Raw genomic sequence first — 13,887 nt, 5'->3', positions numbered from 1 at the left:
GACGTGAGGAGAGGGTGGGGGCATCTCCCCAGTATCTCTGAGGATCACACTCCTTGCCCCCTTCCACCCTCTCTCTATTCCAGCTCGCGTCAAGGTTTTGTCTTGAAGTTACATCTGCGCGTGCTACCAGTTCGTGTTTAGGAGGTAAGAGCTTAGGAGTCACTGCTGTAACCAGGAGTGTATGTGTGTAAGTGTGTATTTGCATGGTGTTTCCATGTGTGAAGTGTGTATTTTTGAGGTGTTTGTACATTTGGTTTGTGTGTGTGTGTGATTTGTGTATGTGATATGTATGCATAGTTTGTGTGTCGAGCCAGGTGAACAGGACAAGAGAAAAGCCAAGGGGACCTCAGGCAGATGTGGGGTCATTGTGGACCAACAGCTTGTTCTCCTCTGTGGCCACACTCCCTCTTGCTGCTCCTCCCACGTCTGTCCTTGGGCTGCCCCGCGTCCTGTGCAGGCTGAGACAGCGAGGAGTCCATGCACAGCCGGAGCACACGTGCTGGTGGCTGCGGCTGCGGCTCCTGTCAGGGCAGAGGCGAGCCTGGTGGGGAACGGGCTCTGGTGGGCACAGGGACCCTGTCCACGTGCCTCTGGCTGGGAGACCTGGTCCTCAGATGGCAGCAGGGGCGCCACAAGCCATGCCTGGGCAGGGCCACCCGGTGCGGCACCTGCACTGAGCCCACCTCACAGCGGCCAGTGGCGCCTCCGTGTGCCCATCTGCCAGGCTCGTGCTTGTCCAGCGCGGCTGGAGTTGTCCTTCGGGGCACAGGTCGTCCAGGCTGGCAGCTGGTGAGAGTTCAGGCAGCCTGGTGGGAGGCCCTGAACCAGTTCAGCCCCTCATCTGTGACATGGGTCCTGGCTCAGGCCCCTTCCCACCCTGGGAGTCTCTGGGTGGTGGGTGCTGGTCGCCGTGCTCCCTCACCAGGGATGAGGGCTGGGGAGCCCCTGTCCAGGCCCTGAAGGGGGCTCTGCTGTGGCCCTGTCAGCTTCTGTAGGTCACTCCTGCTGCCTTCGCCGACCGGGCCACTCCTTGCTTCTGCAGGGAAGAACGCTTCCACCGTGATAATTGCTCTGACCGATGGAGAACTCTACCCAGAGCCATTTGAACTGTCGAAGGAAGAAGTGAGTCTGTTCCATTGTCACCAGCATTTTACTCCACGTGTTTGGTGATTTATACTCAATGCTTCCTTCTCTTAGGCTAGGAAATCTCGGAACATGGGGGCAACTGTTTACACCGTGGGTGTGTTGCAATATGTGAAACGCCAGGTAATTGAGAACAGGTAACCAGGTGCCACCTTTGAGCCTAGTTGGGCAAACTAGTATCTAAGGCGACTTTCCCAGGGCCTCCCGGATCGTGGTCTTGTAACCACCCCAAGTGATCTGGGGCCACAGGTGATTAATGCGTGTGTTATAAAAGCCACCGCAGCAGGGGTGAGGGAGGAAGAGCTTTCCACCCCGCAGAGGGGGCTGGGCAGAAGCACGGGTCAGGCCTTAGAGTCTGACCTTCTGCTGTCCCCATGGCCTGAATGCAAGACACCGACCTCCGGGTGTGGGGACCTGCTGCATTCACCACCTCCTGGCTCAGGGCCCAAGCCATGTCCCCTCTCTTGTAGATAGAAGCAATTGCAGACAGACCAGAACACGCATTTGGGGTGGACACTGGATTCAAGGGCCTGCAAGGCATCGTTGACAAGGTGAGTGCGGGCTGGACGTGAGGAGAGGGTGGGGGCATCTCCCCAGTATCTCTGAGGATCACACTCCTTGCCCCCTTCCACCCTCTCTCTATTCCAGCTCGCGTCAAGGTTTTGTCTTGAAGTTACATCTGCGCGTGCTACCAGTTCGTGTTTAGGAGGTAAGAGCTTAGGAGTCACTGCTGTAACCAGGAGTGTATGTGTGTAAGTGTGTATTTGCATGGTGTTTCCATGTGTGAAGTGTGTATTTTTGAGGTGTTTGTACATTTGGTTTGTGTGTGTGTGTGATTTGTGTATGTGATATGTATGCATAGTTTGTGTGTCTGTAGTATGTGTGGTGTATGTGTATGCATAGCGTGTGTGTGTATACTCTGTGTGGTGTGTGTATTGTTTCATGTGTTTATTTAAAATGTAATGTGTTTGGCATGTGTATGCTCTGTGTAGTATTTGCGTGGGTGCATATGTAGTGTATACATGTGTGATGTGTCTCTGATGCATGTTCATGGTGTGTGTGTGTATTATATGTGTATGGCTGGTGTGTGTCTTGGGGGAATGTTCAGTGTGTGGCGTGTATGCCTGTATATGTGTGCTGTCCTCATGAAGGACGTGTGAAGTATGGCTTAGGGGTGTTTGGGGGGAGGGTTGTGGCTGTGTGCCTTTGGAGTGTGATGTGGATTTGTGTGGGTGTGTAGTGTGTGTCTGTGTGCTGTTAGTGTGTTGTGGAGGGTGTAATGTGTATGTTTATGGACTGCGTGTGTGGCATGTGTGGTGTGTATGTGTGTGGTGTATGTATATGGTGTATGTATATGGTGTGTGTGGTGTGTGTATGTATGAGTCTGTGTAATGTTTTTATGTGATGTCTATGTTTGTGTAGTATGTGTTTTGGTTTGAGGTGTGTATGTTTCTGTGGAATATAATGTGTGGGTGTGTGTACTGGGTATATTTGGTGTGTGTGTATTTGGTGTGTATGTGGTGTGTGTGGTATGCAGTGTGTGTATTTGGTGTGTGTCTACTGTGTGTGGTAGGTGTGTGAATCTGGTGTGTGTGTGTGGGCGGTATGTAGTGTGTGTACTTGGTGCAAGACACCGACCTCCGGGTGTGGGGACCTGCAGCATTCACCACCTCCTGGCTCGAGGCCCAAGCCATGTCCCCTCTCTTGTAGATAGAAGCAATTGCAGACAGACCAGAACACGCATTTGGGGTGGACACTGGATTCAAGGGCCTGCAAGGCATCGTTGACAAGGTGAGTGCGGGCTGGACGTGAGGAGAGGGTGGGGGCATCTCCCCAGTATCTCTGAGGATCACACTCCTTGCCCCCTTCCACCCTCTCTCTATTCCAGCTCGCGTCAAGGTTTTGTCTTGAAGTTACATCTGCGCGTGCTACCAGTTCGTGTTTAGGAGGTAAGAGCTTAGGAGTCACTGCTGTAACCAGGAGTGTATGTGTGTAAGTGTGTATTTGCATGGTGTTTCCATGTGTGAAGTGTGTATTTTTGAGGTGTTTGTACATTTGGTTTGTGTGTGTGTGTGATTTGTGTATGTGATATGTATGCATAGTTTGTGTGTCTGTAGTATGTGTGGTGTATGTGTATGCATAGCGTGTGTGTGTATACTCTGTGTGGTGTGTGTATTGTTTCATGTGTTTATTTAAAATGTAATGTGTTTGGCATGTGTATGCTCTGTGTAGTATTTGCGTGGGTGCATATGTAGTGTATACATGTGTGATGTGTCTCTGATGCATGTTCATGGTGTGTGTGTGTATTATATGTGTATGGCTGGTGTGTGTCTTGGGGGAATGTTCAGTGTGTGGCGTGTATGCCTGTATATGTGTGCTGTCCTCATGAAGGACGTGTGAAGTATGGCTTAGGGGTGTTTGGGGGGAGGGTTGTGGCTGTGTGCCTTTGGAGTGTGATGTGGATTTGTGTGGGTGTGTAGTGTGTGTCTGTGTGCTGTTAGTGTGTTGTGGAGGGTGTAATGTGTATGTTTATGGACTGCGTGTGTGGCATGTGTGGTGTGTATGTGTGTGGTGTATGTATATGGTGTATGTATATGGTGTGTGTGGTGTGTGTATGTATGAGTCTGTGTAATGTTTTTATGTGATGTCTATGTTTGTGTAGTATGTGTTTTGGTTTGAGGTGTGTATGTTTCTGTGGAATATAATGTGTGGGTGTGTGTACTGGGTATATTTGGTGTGTGTGTATTTGGTGTGTATGTGGTGTGTGTGGTATGCAGTGTGTGTATTTGGTGTGTGTCTACTGTGTGTGGTAGGTGTGTGAATCTGGTGTGTGTGTGTGGGCGGTATGTAGTGTGTGTACTTGGTGTGTCTTGTGTGTGGGGGGGGGTGTACTCTGTATTTGGTGTGTGTCTATTTGGTGTGTGTGGTATGTAGTGTGTGTATTAGTGTGTCTATTGTGTGTGTGTGGTGTGTGTGGGTGAATGTGCAAGGGGTGGGTGGATGTGCAGGTGGACGCTGTGTGGCTGTGCGTTGGGCATGTGTGTGAGTGTGTATTGTGTGTGTGTGGTGTGTCTATTATGTGTGTGGTGTGTATTTGGTGTGTGGTGTGTGGTGTGTGTGGGTGAGTGTATGAGAGGTGGGTGGAAGTGCAGGTGGACGCTGCGTGGCTGTGCGTTGGACACGTGTGTGAGTGTGTATTTGTGTGTGGGGGTTATGCTGAGGTGCACAGTGTGTAGGTGTGTGCAGTAACTGGCTTTTGTGTCAGTACAAAAAGTGGATTATGAAGCAAGAACAAACGTGTTGAAAACTCCCGAGGAAGCACAGCAATGTCCTGGAGCCATGTACATGGAGTGCTAATCCCAGGGCACTTGGGGCTCAGGCAGAGGCCAGGTGACTCAGGACGTGGAGTGTCACGTAGTTCACCTCAGCGATGACACAGGGAGGAGACATGAGCGATGGTCTGGGTGCAGGAGGAAAAGGAGCTGGGCAGACTCACCGTCCAGCACCACACTGGGGACAGAAGGAGCCTCCATGGCCTGAGCAAAGGTGTCCACAGAGGGGAATCCCCAGGGCTCATGTCACCCCAGGTTGAACCATGAACACCTGTCCCTGAGGCTCCTTAGTGGGTCCACCAGGCCCTCCGTGGTCCCGTCTGTGCTCTGGGCCCCACGTGCTGCAGGGACAGAGCTGGATGGGGCCCAGGTGTTCTGCAAACCCTTCCTCAGCTTCACAGGATCCAGCCCACCCATCCTCTGAGGCCCTACTCACAAGGCATCTCGCCCTGGAATCTTTCCCTGAGTGACCAGCCCCTCTGGCTTCCTGCCGCCTTTGGTCTTGGCTTGTCCCCATAAGTCACTTGTCACCCAGGATGTACCATGACTTCTGGTTTCTCATTCTGCTCTTTGTCTTCTAACCTTTGATTACAGAAAATTTCAAAACTACAGTAGAGTGAAGGATTGTACATTGAACACCCCTAAGTCCATCACCTGGATTTTGCAATTAATTTTGACCCTATTTTCTTTATCGCACATGTATTCATATCTCTCACTGTTGCTCTTTTTCCTCTTCCCTGTCTCCCAATTTTCTTTAATTAATGTTGTTTTTTGATGCATTTCAAAGTAGATTACAATCACTGTGCTACTTCACCTCTAAACCCCTCAGTCTGCATGTCTTGAACTAGGGACAATATTTGCTTACAGTTCTCTATTTGAAGTGCACAGATCCTGAGTGTGTCACTTGGTGACTGACAATTGCACACAGCTCCTGTGTAACCCAAAACCGTGAATAGCAGACCACCGCCACAGCCCCAGAAAGCCCCTCAACCCCCGTCCCAGGCAGTCCCCACCCCCTCCCTGACAGGCAGCTACTGGGCTAACTTCCCACCATAGGACACTTTGCTGTTTTAAGCAGCACATCAGTGGGAACAACGGTACGAGGTCTTTGGGTCTGGCTCCTGCACACAGCACAGGGATGCCAAGAATCGTCCGTGCCTAGCGAGTTTGCTGCCATGCCCGGGAGGCTGGCTGCAGGCGGCTTCTCGTTATCCTCTCTCCTGGATGTGGCTGGCCCCGAGTGGGCGTGTGCAAGCAGTCCACTGGACAGGGCATGTCCACTGGTGGCACACAGCAGGACACGGGGATGGGAGGCCTCTCCTGTTAGGTCCTGTGTCCTGGGGACATTGCACTGGGCACCTGCAGCAGGGCCGGGAAACCCTATGCATGGAGTGGGCTGGTGCGCCAGGGTGGGGTCAGGGCCACTGTGCAGTGCAGGGACACTCCTGCCACCAGACAGGGTATCCACTGTCCCTCCATGATGGTGACGTTCCCACTGTGCCCCATCCTTCTCTCTTCCTGGGCATAATTGATATGTAGACATCTATCTATATATACTATAAAAGGATAGTTTTACACAAATGGGATCTGGGGTACATAACATTTCCAACATCCTGCATAGTGTTCTAGTCCATGAATGGGCCAAATTTAATTCATCAGCTTCCCTTTGTCCATGTGCAGATAGTTCCTGATTTGTCACTGTTACTAACCACGCTGCTGTGGACACGCCGATGGTTAACTCTCTGTGCATGTGACCCGTTAGTTCCAAGGGATGGAGAACAGAAGTAGAATTGCTGTATTAAGGGCACACACATGTTAAAAGTTGGTCACAAGTGTCCCATTTCTGTCTGATAGGCTGTGCCATCCTGCGTGCGGTGGTCCCTGCTCCCCCCGTCCCAGCGCAGGTCGCATCCTGTCTACATCCTTGTTGAGAGTCTCCTGTCACACTGGCAGCCCCATATCACTGTTCAGCTTCCATAAGTCCTCCAGCCTTTTCTGCTGGGCTCTGGGGCCCTGGCCTGAGGTGTGGGGTACCTGTTCTTCCAGAGAGGACATGGCTCAGGCTCTTCCTAGAGCAGGGTGGCAGCTACCATGTGGGTGCCTACGGGGGCCAGGCAGAGGCCATGAGCAAGAGGAGCCAAGGGCGATGTCAGGTGGACAGTGGGGTCCTGGAGTGAAGGTGGGCCCTGGGGAGCTCCCACATCTGCAGAGGGCAGTGGTGCGGCCCAGCCAATGGGTAACAAGGAGGAATACAAACCCACCGAGGCCCGGCCTTCTCATTTCCCACAAAAGCTAGAAATGTGCATTATGGGGGAAAGTGCCCAGACTTTTAAATGTGGGCTTCCGTTTTTGAAAACACATGAAGCCTAACAAAGCATGTCGCAGGCCAGCTTCAGCCCTTGGAGGTGCTGCAGGAAGACAGAAGCAGGAGGAGCCGGGACTGCCAGGGTCAAGGCACTGTTCTGCGTTAATGCACCTGCCCCCTGAGCATCACCAGGGATTGGAACGAGCCAGGCCTGGGCCCCCAGGCAGCCGTGGAGGCAGATGAGCTGGGGCTTGCAGATGAGCTGGGGCTTGCAGCCGAGGGCCTGCAGGGCCCTGCTTTCCTGCCCTCTCTGTGTCCCTGTGGCATTTTCCTCAGGGCAGGGAGGAGACCCCACCCCCCGCCCCGGTGCAAGGAAGAGAAACAAGGATGGGCTTGGCGTGGCCCTTGGTGGTCCAGGAGGAGGCAGGGGATGAGGAATCATCTGGAGGTCTGCGGAACTGCAGCTAAAGCAGGACGTCTCCTTCTGTGATGGATGCTCCTGGGCAGGGTCCCAGGCGCCTCGTCTGCTCCTGGGGTCTGCAGCCTGCCAGGGCACACAGAAAGACAGGGAGGAGGATGGGCCCTGCATGGTCAGGAGCCTACAGGCATCCAGGCCTGGGTCCCTGCTCAGGTGTGAGACAGGACTGTCTTCAGCCTGTCATCCTACCTCCTCTCTGGCCTCACATGAGGGAGGGCCTGGCTGAGCACAAGGCCTGAGCCCCTGTGGCCTTAGGGAGGACCGCAAGGTTTCAGGGTGGGACAGCCCTGGCTGAGTTGGCCCCTGGGGAGAGGCAGAGTGCCATTCATGGGACTCTTGGGGAGAGTGGGAGAGGGCCGCCGAGTGCTCACTGCCCAGCACATCTGTCTGAGCGTGGACCTTCAGTGACACCCGATGTGGATTTGGCCTCACAGATGCACAGATGTTTGTTCGGATGCAGCTGCTTCCTTTAAGGAGCCTCTGGGAATTTCATTTTGGATGTGAATCCCAATTAACTTTGTGATCAGAGTGAACTGTTTCTCAGACAGTGTCTGATGTTGCCCTCACAGAGCCCTACGAAGTGATCATTACTGGAAAAGGCTTCCATAATGCAAAGAGAGTCCAGGATGTTTTTTGCAGATTCAAGAAAACTGACGATCCAAAAGACAAAACATTTCAGGGTAAGTCACCCCTCCCCCGCACCACAGGTGTCTGTGTCACACAATCCCCTCCCAGCCCTGGCCGAGCCCTCAGCCAGCCAAGCCCACCCAGACCTTGATGACCATTCTCTGTGGACGCTGTGAGGTCAGAGACCACATGGACAGGTGGCAGGAGGGACCAGCTGGGAAGCTGGCTACCTCTCCCTTCGTCTATACAGCATGGATGTGCTCAATCTCCAGTGCCCAAGAGCATCTTGGAGCAGGGATTGCTCAGCCAGGCTGGTTCAGCACTGAGTCTGCCCTCAGAGCTGCGTCCGCCCTGCCCTGTGCTCAGCTCTCCTTCCCTTGAGGACTGAGGACCTGAAGCCCTGGGGTCTGCTGGTGGCAAATGGTGGTGGCCCTGGGGCTCTGAACCTGGCCAGGTGCACTGGTATCTTTCCCAGAAGGATGTCCTTCCCTTGGATTGAGAGGATGCCAACCTCCAGGCCTGGGCCCTGGAACCTGCCCAGGCCCACGTCACCTATGTGACCCTCACCAAATCAGTGTCCCGCTCTCAGTCTCTATTTTCTCCACTGTAAACTGGAGCTGTGTGGTGGTTGCAGTAAGGATCAAGGTCACATGAGCAGAGCAGTCGGGCCACGGAAAGGCATACAGTTTCTTTAATCCCCCATGATATGGCGACACTCAGGCTTCAGGGAATCTCTGCAATAGCGAGTGGCCCGAGGACGCACCCGTTGCAGGCAGAGTGTGCCCTGGGCACCGAGGTGCTGTGCCCTTTCCCACCGAGCGCCTGGAGACGGGGGCTTCCTGCACCTCCTCAGCTCTCCCCACTGGCCCCTTGACACACTCATTTGATCTGATTTTGTTATGTCCTGTGATGTCTGCTTCCAGAGCCAGAAGTCTCCTTCTGGGTAAACCCAGAAGTCTCCTCTCCCCCAGGATGGTTCTGGGCCATCTCTCCTCCTATCCCAGAGTACACAGCATGGGCAGGGGCTGGCATCGCCACATTCCCACTGGGCAGAGCTGTGCAGACCCGCAGGGAACTGGGCTTGCTGTTGAAAGAAAGTGAACCGAAACGCCGGGTACCAATCAAGCTTTATTAAAGGAAAAAAAATTTGCTGGGCTGCCCTCAAAATGGAGGACAGCACCAGATTTGGGGATGGGAGAGCTTATATGGACTGTGGGGTGCCAAGGGCTGGCTGATACAATCAAGGAGGGGCATTATGCTAATGCAGAAGCTATGCAGCCAGGGTGGAGAACTGCACCCTTGCGGAAGCAAGAGCTTTCTGTTTCTCAAAAATCGTGAGTTTTCTCATAAAGGAAAGGGGAAGGGGTTGGGGCTATTTTGTGCTTGGCCTTGCCTAAAATGGCACCAGTTATGTTCAGAACCTATCATTCCTGCCTTTTAAGTACAGGGAGAAGGGAAAGGGGGCGAAGGTCTCATTCTTCTGAAGCTACTTCCTGCTGGAGATGGGCGAAGATATGGAAAATATAAAAGATTCATGTTGGCGGGTAAAACAATGAGGTGGTGGGGTATTGGTTTCGTGTGGGGAGGCTGTATTCCTCCGGGGAAGGGTCGCTGATTCTGAGGGGCTGATATCCTCCTCGCAGGAACAATTCGGCAACCTTTTGGTTGGTGAAAGCCTGCATACGTTCCTGCAAGAAATTAGAGAAACACCAAAAGAGACAGGGACCAAAAGGTAGGATGAGTCCCAGCACAGTTAGGGGTCCTCGTAAGGGCATAAGCCAGGGTGTCCAAGGGTTCAGTGACTGAGGCCACCCCCAAGGTGTGTTTGTGTTTTGTAACCCTTTGCTCTACGATCAATGCTTGTCTTTAAATGGTTTAAGTTGTTTTAGATCACCCTGAACTCAATTCCTCCCAAAGAGGCAGCTGCCTTCCTTCTCGGCTGTAAGGAGGTCAAGGGCCTGATGGTTCTGTAAAGCGACTGTCGTGAGTGAGGTGACCTGTTGCTGGAGGAGATGCTGTCTATACTCAGTTCTTCTGAGAGTTTTTGATAGAATTGAGAGGCAATAGCAAGGCCCACTATGCCAGTCCCAGTTGCAGGAAGGATCCCTGCCCCAATTTAAAAAGGTACAATTAGTGCCCTACAGGAGCGGGGGGCACTTCCTGTGGCACGGGGGCGCCGAAGTTATTCCCAGTCCCATCTCCATCCCTCCATCTGTCAGGACGGTGATGTTGGGTCAAGCCAAACAAATATGCAAGAAATTGCAATATGCAAGAAATCACTTCAGGGGGCAGGGAACAGGATAACATAGTTTTACAAAGGAAATATATTCCGGTTTCAGGGCATGGATGGGGAGGGGGTAAATGAGTGGTGGCATTTGGCGTCAGTGAGGCAGAGTGTGGGCAGACCCCGCACAGCGCTGACAGTCCCCACTGAGGTGAGATTAGAGGAAAGTGAAGAGACATTTGTGGAAACATTGTGGGCTGCATCTACAGGGAGGGGGGTGACCATAAAAAGTTTCTTGCAAAGTGGGAGACAGATGAGTCGCTCGGGGACCAGTCTGATTTGCTGAGGACTGCATCGTCCCTGCGGACCTGGAACCTCCATGTTCCAGGTAAGGGGGAGCATTGAGATAGGAGGAAACACATGGGAAGGAAGCAAAGGGTTAGGAGCCAAAAGAATTTAAAGGGCACATTGCCACAATGAACTTGCTAAGAGGCATCCTACTGATAGGAGGTAAAGGCAGCCAGGAGAAATCTTCCTACAATGTTACACGCTCTGGGGCAGCACTGGCCAATCCAGTAGCAAGGACTAGAACAGATAGTATAATAAAGGTTAGGGACACGGGTGGCATATACTTATCATGTCCCATGATGGCAAACCCGTGACAGCAGGTCGGGACCAGCCTTGGAGCAGCTCCTGTGTGAAGGACATGGAGCGGCCTGCAGGAGTGAGAGGATGATTGCCGGGGGGAAGATCATCCTTCTTCTGGGACTGGGGGAAGAGCAAAGGTCCTGGACAACTTTGTGGGTCCTAAAATGGACAAAATGTAAGGAGATGTTGGGTTGGGGTTGAGCAGAGGGACCCCTCTGGCTTGGTGTTAGCAGATTCTTTGGGTAAAGTCTCAGGTGCTAGTTTTACCAAGGATAAGTGATCCCAAGGGGCCTTTCCTAGTACTTTTACTGCTGTGGAGGTGGCGAGAAGTGCTGTATAAGGCCCTTCCCAACATGGCGAGAGAGGCTTTGGGATTCGGGTTTTACTGTACACTTGCTGTCCTGGGCTCAGTTTAAAGTCTGAGGGGGCGGTGGGGAAAGGATGAGGTAATAGAAGGTGGCCAGGAAATTAAGGAGTGACAGTGTGGGCCTGTGAATCCTCATAGGAGGGTCTACAAAGGAGGAGGTCATCCATGTATTGTATTAAAGTGCTAGAGGCTGGAGGAAGTTCAGATAAGTTTTGAGCCAAGGCCTGGCAGAAGAAGTGGGGGCTATCCCGAAACCCCTGAGGCAGTACTGTCCAGGTGAGTTGTTGGGAATGATGCGTATCAGGATCAGTCCAAGTGAAAGCGAATAGGTTTGACAGGAAGGGTGTAAGGGAATGGGGAAAAAAAGGGCATCTCTGCGGTCAAGTACAGAGAAGAAGCAGGTTGTTGTTGGGATTGTGGATAGAAGAATATAGGGGTTAGAAATGATTGGGGTTATGGGTAAAATGACCACATTAATGGCCCTGAGGTCTTGAACTAAATGGTATGAACCATTAAGCTTTATAACCAGAAGGATGGGTGTATTACAAGGTGAATAGGTGGGTTGTAGAAGATGAGAAGAAAGGAGTTTGTTTATAAGGGTCTTTAACCCTATTTGGTGTTTATTAGCAACGGGGTATTGTGGGACATTAGGGAAAGAAGAAGGATCCCATGACCTCACAAAGATGGGAGAGTGAGGAGTAGCCATGGAGGGTGAGGAGGTGTCCCATTCCATAGAATTAAACTTGTTGGAGAGGAAGGGGAAGGTGGAAGCCTGAGGGGCCAGGTCTGGGTGTGGCCTGTAACAGGAGTATTGTAACTGGAGTTAAAGTGTTTAAGATAACAGTAGCTTTGAATTTGGAAAGAATGTCCCATCCCAGTAAGGGGATTGGGCATTGAGGCATTATTAAAACTTTGTGTGTGAATTGGGTGTGATGTAGGGTGCAGGAAAGGGGTTGAGTGATCTGTGGGTGGTATTCTGATCCCGTGACCCCTACTATTGTGATAGAGGACAGGGTTGTTGGTCCTGCATACTTAGGAAGGGTAGAGTAAGTGGCCCCTGTATCAATGACAAAAGAGATTGGCTTACCTGCTTCGAGGCAAGCTACCCTGAACTCACATGAGATGATCTCCATGGGGGCCCCAAGCCCTGGGCATCATCAGTCCTCCTCCTGGGAAAAGCCTAGAAGCTCTGGTAGAGATGACCGTGAAGCCAAAGGCTGTGGGTTGGGGACTGAGCTACTCCCTCTCTCGTGAGTCAAACAGTCACCCCCCCCCTCCAGTGACCTGGCTGTTTGCAGTGAGGACAGGGCCTGGGAGGAGGCCTGGGGTTAGAACAGTCCCATGCCCAGTGGCCCAGTTGACCACATTTAAAGCAGTCCCTGGGAGGGTTGCCCCTCGAGGCAGCCAGCTTAGGGGTATGTGAGCCTTGGATGGCATTAGCCAGGAGTTGGTATTTGGCCTGATCTCTTTTGTAATGATCCCTCCTTTACTCTTCCTCCCTATTGTTAAAAACCTTGAAAGCTGCATTGAGGGGGTCTCATTGGGTCATATTTGGACCATCCTCAAGTTTTTTAGTTTTTTCTGAATGTTAGGGGCTGATTGGGTAATGAAATGAGAGTGTAAGAGAGCCATGCCTACAAGGGAGTTTGGTTCTATACGTGTGTATTTATGTAAGGCCTCAGAGAGGAGGGTTAGGAATTCACTGGGATTTTCAGTGGATCTTTGTGTGATTTCTCTAAGCTTGTCATAATTGACCAACTTGTGAGTAGCCTTTTGGAGGCTGTGAAGTAGGTGTGTGATCATGTTATCCCAGAGAGCCTGGTCCCCATGGCCAGGCTGGTAGTCCCAATTTGGGTCCGTGCGAGCAACAGCAGTGGCTCCCATGGGCTATTATTTTGGGCATGTACCTCATCTGCCTGTTGTTGGGCCATTATCCACACCTGCTCCCTGTCCTTGGAGGACAGAGTAGTAGTGAGAATCATAAAAAATATCATTCCAGGTGAGATCATAAGACAGGGTGAGATATCTGAATTCCTTAAGATATCTGTCCGGGTTGGACTGGAAAGATCCCAGTCATTTTTTGATTGGGGAGAGATCAGAAAGAGGAAAGGGGATATGTACCAAGATAATTCCCTCCATCCCAGCCACTTCACAGAGGGAGAGATAAAGGAGCCGGAGCTGAGGTGGGGTTGTTACCTGACAAAGGGGGAGAGGGAGAGAGGTTGGGTGGCTGAGGGCAAGTGTCTCGAGACCAGGTAGGGGGAAGAGAGGAAAAAGGTGAAGGCTGACGGATCAGAAGATTGATCCGAATCCAGAAGGAGAGGTCGAGTGTGAGTGAGGAGAATTTGAGACATAGGATAGTTTTGACAGAGAGAAGGATTGTTGTTGGTGACAGAAAGAAGGCTTGAACGTAAGGAATCTCTCCAGCTTTGCTGTTCCAGTGACAAAAGCTGTCTAGGTCTCTGAGAGTATCTAAATCAAGATTGCCATCTTGTGGCCACTGGAATCCATTGTAATGAGGTGTTCGAGTTTTAATGTCTCCCTGGAGGCCAAGAGAATGTAGACAGCCCAGAGGCATAGAACATGGAGGAAATTGGCCAGGAGAGAGCCCAGAGGCATAGAGCATGGAGGTTTGGATTGTGAGATCTCATTTAGAGGGTGAGAAAGGGAATGATCAGTCCCAGTAGAAGAAGGGTAACACCGAAAAGCCAGCAAAGGACTGCGCAGAGGCGGAGTGAAGCGCGCCAGACCGGCCCAACTCTG

General features: G+C 51.9%; 2 long non-coding RNA genes across 2 annotated transcripts; both read left to right on the top strand.

Annotated features, from left to right (window-relative positions):
• Window positions 1–1,040: 1,040 nt before the first annotated feature.
• Window positions 1,041–1,852, top strand: LOC103607190. The gene is made up of 4 exons (XR_551947.1): window positions 1,041–1,122; window positions 1,198–1,266; window positions 1,614–1,694; window positions 1,792–1,852. It is a non-coding gene; the product is annotated as an uncharacterized LOC103607190 (long non-coding RNA).
• Window positions 1,853–2,851: 999 nt separating this feature from the next.
• Window positions 2,852–7,908, top strand: LOC103607189. Its single transcript, XR_551946.1, has 3 exons — window positions 2,852–2,934; window positions 3,032–3,092; window positions 7,828–7,908. It is a non-coding gene; the product is annotated as an uncharacterized LOC103607189 (long non-coding RNA).
• Window positions 7,909–13,887: the final 5,979 nt, after the last annotated feature.

The sequence above is a fragment of the Galeopterus variegatus genome, unplaced genomic scaffold, assembly GCF_000696425.1.
Source record: "Galeopterus variegatus unplaced genomic scaffold, G_variegatus-3.0.2 Scaffold7222, whole genome shotgun sequence".
In the NCBI taxonomy this organism is placed as follows: Eukaryota; Metazoa; Chordata; class Mammalia; order Dermoptera; family Cynocephalidae; genus Galeopterus; species Galeopterus variegatus.
The sequence above is the reverse complement of the archived record's forward strand: the minus strand, read 5'-3'. Positions and strand labels throughout refer to the sequence as shown.